Source organism: Dermacentor andersoni, chromosome 7 (assembly GCF_023375885.2).
Source record: "Dermacentor andersoni chromosome 7, qqDerAnde1_hic_scaffold, whole genome shotgun sequence".
Classification (NCBI taxonomy): domain Eukaryota; kingdom Metazoa; phylum Arthropoda; class Arachnida; order Ixodida; family Ixodidae; genus Dermacentor; species Dermacentor andersoni.
The window spans coordinates 3,519,233-3,525,690 of record NC_092820.1 but is presented as its reverse complement, the minus strand read 5'-3'; the positions used below and the strand labels follow the sequence as shown (position 1 = coordinate 3,525,690).

At 43.6% G+C, this 6,458-nt stretch overlaps 1 long non-coding RNA gene across 1 annotated transcript; it reads right to left on the bottom strand.

Annotated features, from left to right (window-relative positions):
• Positions 1-1,007: 1,007 nt before the first annotated feature.
• LOC129386029 (uncharacterized) lies at positions 1,008-4,412 on the bottom strand. The gene is made up of 2 exons (XR_008613512.2): positions 4,219-4,412; positions 1,008-1,174 (listed from the first exon to the last, which is right to left on the bottom strand). It is a non-coding gene; the product is annotated as an uncharacterized lncRNA (long non-coding RNA).
• Between the last annotated feature and the right edge of the window lie 2,046 nt (positions 4,413-6,458).

The following is a 6,458-nucleotide window of genomic DNA, read 5'->3' as shown; positions in this document are numbered from 1 at the left end:
ATTGCTGACATAATTGTCTCACAAATACTGCATCATTTTTGCTATTTTGCCTTCTGTTTCAATTTCACTGCATCTATACATTTTACCAGTGCATGAGTATGGTTCAAGGCTGTTCTTTAAAATGCTCATGAGCACTTATCATGATCAGTTCCCCATATAAGTGGTTTTGCTGAAGAGAATACAGGAATATGAGCAAAATTGACATGGAACCAACATATAGATAACGTCTGCATAACTGCCTATCAAAAGTTATATTTTCTTGGAAAAAAAAAACTGGAACGTGCATCGCCTAATGTAAAACTTATTGCATACACCGCCTTCATTAGGATGATACTAGAATATTCAGCGTTGTTTGGAGTCCCCATCAAGTGACGCTTAAGAGGAAGTTGGAAAGAGTCTGGCGGCGCGTTTTATTTGTTCGACATACCGAAGGAAGGAATCGGTCACGCTTATGTTACAGCATTGCAACTTCGATCTTCTTAAGATACGTAGGAAAAAATATAGGCTGAAGGTGCTTTATCAAATAATGCAGGATCAACTTAAGATTGATAAGCTCAAATATCTACATGCTCCAGGCAAAAGATACCCGCGAACTAACCACGACTACGTCATAAAGCCGGACCATACCAACAGTGATACATATCGATACTCATTTTTCCTGGATGCGATAGAAATGTGGAACCAATTGCCAAATGCTATTGCTAGCCTAAAAGATGTCACCGACTTTGAAAATGCTGCTGAGGCATATTTATGGGAGTTTTCGATTTAGTTTTGAAGTGCCAAGTGATATGTGCGACTTGATATTCATTGTACGTATTTTGATAAATGTCAGAAGTGTGCTGAACAGCATTCAAGTGAACATCTTATTAACTGTGAATTGACAAGTGTTAAGCAACTTTACGTACATTGACATTGTCCATATTTGATTTATGTAATTGTATTGTCCTCTCTGTTATGACCCTCTATGAGAGTTCACAGTATTAATAAATAAATAAATAGACAAGGAATGTGGGTAAGAACACTTTATTTTCAGCACACATGTTTTTTTAATGAACTGCTGTTATACTGCTAAAATGTGCACATTGAATAAAAGTACACTGCTCTGCTTCATCACTCCATGCTAAGTGCAAGTATCCTGTACCAGGAAGTCAAACCAAGACGTGGGATGTTCAGTCTGTGAAAATAAAAACGAGTTTGAAACATTAACGTGCAAAAACTAAAGCACACTCAAGAAAATAAACACAGCACAGGAACATATCCAATGAATCAGAATTACCTTTGAGAGCAAACATATAGTTTCTATGGCACAGTGAAGAAACCTTATTCCTCCGGCTTTTTTTGTGCGCGAGAAAATATGAAAGTGCATGCGTTCTCCCCATATTGTGTATCTGTCACCTTTTCACACACAACAAAGATGTTGTCTCAATGTGCCCAACTGTCTTTGCATATCCATTTCTCTGCTCTCATACCATGATACCTACAGTTAAAGGCTGTAGCAATGCTTAGCTTGAATGAACCAACACAAGCTACATGCACTGTGCTGTTGAACATGGCATTGTAATTTAGATTCATGCACAGCACATTCATGTGCCATAAACATTTGATTGCGATTGTAGGCGAGATAAATAAAAAGAAGGTATGTAAATAAGAATATTCCCTAATAAGCTGTGCAGAAGTGCTCTCCCGTTTGGACAGAAGCCGAGCACAGCTGCAGTGAACAAAAAGCCAACTTATACAGCATTTAAAATCTAGGTTCTAAATGTGCTACAGATTTTTCTGAATTCATGGTCGAAAATCTAGGTGGTAAAGGTGACAAATATTTAAACAGGTCTTTATTCGGACTGGTAATGCTATGTGTCCCCTAGTTTGATAAAATATGCCATATCACTGGTCTCCCAAGCTACGGCTGCTGTCCAGTTGCAAGTGCAAATCACTCAATTATGTCTAGGGCACGTTTGAGCAAAAGGCAGCCAAGATTACTGTGCCATTGAGATCTATTTCCTGACATCTGATTTCTTCTCAGAAAGCTACCTGTCAAAAAAAACCTTCACAACAACATAACCCAAACCTTTCTTGAGTAAAGCCATCACACTGGTCCTTGAACACTAATTACACAGTGGCTCTTTGTGATGTAATGTTATGTACGTCGGCACCTAACGAAGTACAGGAAAATTTAATAATGGCAGCGTGACAGGTACACAAAAAAGTAAAGGGATAAAACATCACACAGGCTGCCATCAGTGTTCATATCTCCATTTCAATGTGGATGTTTTTAGCAGTGAATACATGTTCTCATTAAAGTGAGTCATATTATTACAAAAGCGAAGGGCAAGGGTCTTTACATTCTAAACTGACAAATGTGCTTTATTACGATTCACCGCAATACAGGAGGTGTTTTGCAGTGAACCATCACATAAGGTTTTGGATAACTACGGCGGGCGTGTCCTGCAGCGGGGCCTCTTGTGTATTGCGGTAAAGCGTATTATTGTGACAAGAGCTAACCTGGCACGTATGGCTTTAGCCAACAAAAGTTCTCAAGACATCATGCATCCAGCCACGAAAATCTGCTTTGATGAGAGTAGAACATTAGGTTAGTCGCTGACAGAAACCATACATTCCAGATTCACGTAAATCTTTCCCAATATCGGCATGCTTCACCGCAACACACAAATATGTTGCGGTGATAACGGTGGTCGAACAGGCTGGTGCAAATGTTTCGACAGGGGAGCGTGCCTTCATCAGGGCAACTGCTTTCCTTGGCAGTTTTCATATACGTGAGTCCCCCCAACTCCCAACAGGAGAGATTTACCTGGACCTTTGCCAAGAGACGTACCGACAAGCGTTTGGTAGCGGCTGGTAGAGATGCAGGAGTCTAAAAAGCGTTGCGAAATTCGGTTCCGTAAGGTTAGCTTCACCGCAATACAAATATGTTAAGCGGTTAGACATACAAAATATGTTGCGGTGAATCATAGCAAGGGTACCTGGCCTTTGATGCAAAGCAACTTCCCAAGAGGCACGGTAATCCCGTGGCTAGTTATGCAGTTCCCCGCATGCGAGTGAGTTCCCTGCGTTCGGCGGTTTCCCAGTGACATACAATATTACATTGATTGACTGTGTTGTAAATGGGCGACGGCACTATATGCTGATGCAAAAGCGTCGTTTCGCTTTCGAAAACTGCGCTCGGCTAAAGAGAACAACCTTGACTCGCATATGACCAAAGCAGTTGAACAGGAAACTACGAAATTACGTAGCTATTATGGAAGAAATCAACAGCTCAGAAAAAATGGCCGTGTAAACATTAACTGGCTTACGAGGTCGACGAACCAACGGTTCAAAGCATCACAGCCACGTCCGAAATAGCGCTGAAGGCCGGCCAGTACACTTAGGCGCCTCGGCGCGCGTAATGTAACAGGAGACGGCAGGTGCACGCGTACATCATTAAGGAACACATATTATTTATGTCGGTGAAAGCGGTCACTCTTCAGTTCTGACATGCTTCAGCGCGTAACACTAGTATACTGCGGCGAAGCTGACTTCAGGACGCCGACTTCTTCAACTCATCTAGCGAGGCAGGTCCGTTTATCACGCTTGGCAACGTTTGACATTTTCTGCCTTAATTTCGTTTGTTCTTTTTAATTTTCTTATCACAGTGACCCTGTATCACGCAGTAGCAGAGCTAGTGCCGCGTCTTAACTGCGTTAGGAAAGGCAAGCGTGTATGCAGCAGGCACGGCAGCATTGGCTCTTGTTTGGAAACTTCAAGAGACGCTCTTCCGCGCAGCGATGTCATTTGTATTATTACAAGAATGCAGGTGATGATTAAATGAGCCGCAGCAAAGCTGTAAAAAAGCAGTAGTAATGCTGTTCTAAGATCCTCTCGCTCGAGCGAGATGGTCTTAAAAGAAAACGCGATGTAACGCGATCTGACGGAACAGCTCGTCATGCCAGTGTTTTCTTACGTCCTCGTTCTTTCGCGCATCCTCCCCTGAACCAGACTACTGAATGGTTCTGTGCACGCACTGACGATCCTGACGGAGGCAATACCACTCACATGAGCAGCTCTATATAAGATGCCACGGCCCATTCCACATGCCGGCTGCAATTTGACGCGGCCAGGAGGCAAAGTATGCGCACAAGGTACCTAATGGTAACGCATCAAACTGCTCACAGCCCCAATCCTTTATTACACGCATATAGCGTGGAAAGATGAATTACTCACGCTCTAAGTGGGCACGGAATACGGACCGTTTCGCAGCGCAGCCGGCTCCGTAAGACGGCCGCCATGGAAATGAGCGGATGTGACATCATGGGTTATAGCGGACGTGACGTCATGGGTGAACGTAGACATTTCGGGCACCTTTCGTCTGCTGTGCCCCGGGCACAGCAGACACGGCCTCGAAAATAAGAAGCGGCAGCGCACGGCCCCCTCTATCACGCGCGCACGGCGGGGCTAGCCCCGCCGTTACAGTGTACTAGAATAGGGGCAGTGTGTTCAGACGACGGAGCGCGCCATGCACTGCTTTGAAGCCGGGAGCGTAGACAGGTCCCGAATGTATGCGGCGGCGCTGCAGTCGCACGGGCTGCACGGACGCATGCAGACCCGTTCACCGTGTGTTGCGCCCGGTTGCAGCGTGCTTGCTCTGAAGGAATTCCTCGAGTTTCTGTCTCGTTGGGAGTCACATGCAAAAGGATTGCCATTTGTTGGGCGTGTTGGTAAACTGACTTGGAAAGTATATTTAGCGCCAGCGAATGAGGACAGAAGGGAGACGACACCACAATGCGCTAACTTCAGCAACTTGATTTTCAGGAAACACCCGCCTATTTTACTGTGCATGGGTTAAATAGGTGGGTGTTTCCTGAAAATCAAGTTGTTGAAGTTAGCGCATTGTGGTGTCGTCTCTCTTCTGTCCTTGTTCGCTGGCGCTAAATATTCTTTCCAATGTAAAAGGACTTTGCGGCTTCTTGAGCCAGTCGACGGCAGATGGGCTCCGTGTGACATTGTGCAGCACTTTGGCTCTGTTATAATACTTGGGAAGAGAGGGTTTTAAATACCTATTGATATCTAGACTAAGCCAATATAAGTTGTAGAACTTCTTGTGAGGTAGTCGTAAGGATCTAACGGTCACCCAGCGCCGTCTCAATTTTGTATTGTTGTGAATTGCCTGTCTTTTTATAACTTGGCGAAGGCAATGCAAACAGGTAACACAAGAGGTCAGTGAAGATTTGGTATCGCTACTTCACTCACCTGATAACTATGACAAGGAAGGGGACGTTGCCTCACTTGAGTTAGTGGAAGCTGGAAATCTCACGCTGGTAGAGCAGAGCACCGGGCTTATGTGGAGAAAAGGAGCAATGACCGCCTCATCCATTATACATGGCAGGGTATGTCGCGCAGACATTTTTACTCGCAACAAATGTGAGGACTGCCGCTCTCTTCTTTTGCAGAACTCTAGTGTCAGTAGCAGAGTCTCAAAATTCACAAATTTGTTACAGCTGGGGGAGTATTGCTGTATCCTTCCAAGTTGCTTTTTGAAGTACTAAAGAAACTTGAGGGAATATATTTACAACCTTCTCCAGCAAAGAGGAGCCTTGTAGCGACAGCATAGTTGATATCATGATTCTAGCTAGTGAAAGCTTTAAATTTAATTGGCTATATGCCATAGGCTGCAAAATACACGCTGATAATTTCACATCAGCAGTTGTGCGTGTTTATGTCCTAACAAGGCTGCACTTTTATGTTAAAGGGCTTAATCAGTGAAGAGAAACACGACGAAAAAAGAAATTGCACTTTAAAGTTGGCTGCAATTGTGCAACACATGTATGCTGATCTTTGTCTGTTTTATCTGAATGCACAACTTTTTCTGGTGCATTCAAAAAGCTAATTTTGTGAATATAATTAAGAAATGAATTAAGGAATTCATTTGCGCATATTAATTCCACTGTAGGTCTCCATTGTTTGGAATGGAATGTACTCGCACTGTTTTTCTATGTTTTGGCATACTGTGTGTAGTTTTGCAGAGATCCCTTTTACTTGGCGTCTTTCCTACCTGTTTTATTCCTTTCATAGAAATGTAGGATGTCGTTGTGTCTCATACTCGCACATGAGTCTGACGTTCGGGAGCACTTCATCGTGTAAATAAAAAAAAAATTCACGAATAAACTGTGCAAATGTAGTTGCGGGGGGTTCGCCAAACAGAATGAAGGAACGAGGGACAAATGTTTATCGCGAAAAAAGGTAAATGCCAAGCAGGTAAGCTCTTTGGCTTTGGGCTATGTATACATACATATTGTTTTGCCTTCTCTTCTACAACAGCGGCTGAGGAATTAAGCGCTTGACGTTGGGTCGCGGATGCAGCGGCCGCTCTTTTTATGAATGCGAACCGCAACAGAAAATGTGGGCACCTGGAATCCAGGTTGGTTATAATCAATTCGATGTCGTTTGCTACGGCGTAATTTCCA